We start from the raw sequence: 342 nt of genomic DNA, 5'->3' as shown, positions 1-342 counted from the left end.
ATGGACATTTGGGTTGATTCCAAGTCTTTGCTATTGTGAATAGTGCCACAATAAACATACGTGTGCATGTGTCTTTGTAGTAGCATAATTTATATTCCTTTGGGTATATACCCAGTAGTGGGATGGCTGGGTCATATGGTACATCTAGTTCTAGATCCTTGAGGAATTGCCATACTGTTTTCCATAATGGTTGAACTAGTTTACAATCCCACCAACAGTGTAAAAGTGTTCCTATTTCTCCACATCCTCTCCAACACCTGTTGCTTCCTGATTTTTTTATAGGTAGTACCATTCAGGACATAGGCATGGGCAAGGACTTCATGTCTAAAACACCAAAAGCAA

Source organism: Piliocolobus tephrosceles, chromosome 6, assembly GCF_002776525.5.
Source record: "Piliocolobus tephrosceles isolate RC106 chromosome 6, ASM277652v3, whole genome shotgun sequence".
Classification (NCBI taxonomy): Eukaryota; Metazoa; Chordata; class Mammalia; order Primates; family Cercopithecidae; genus Piliocolobus; species Piliocolobus tephrosceles.
Note: the sequence above shows the minus strand (reverse complement) of the source record.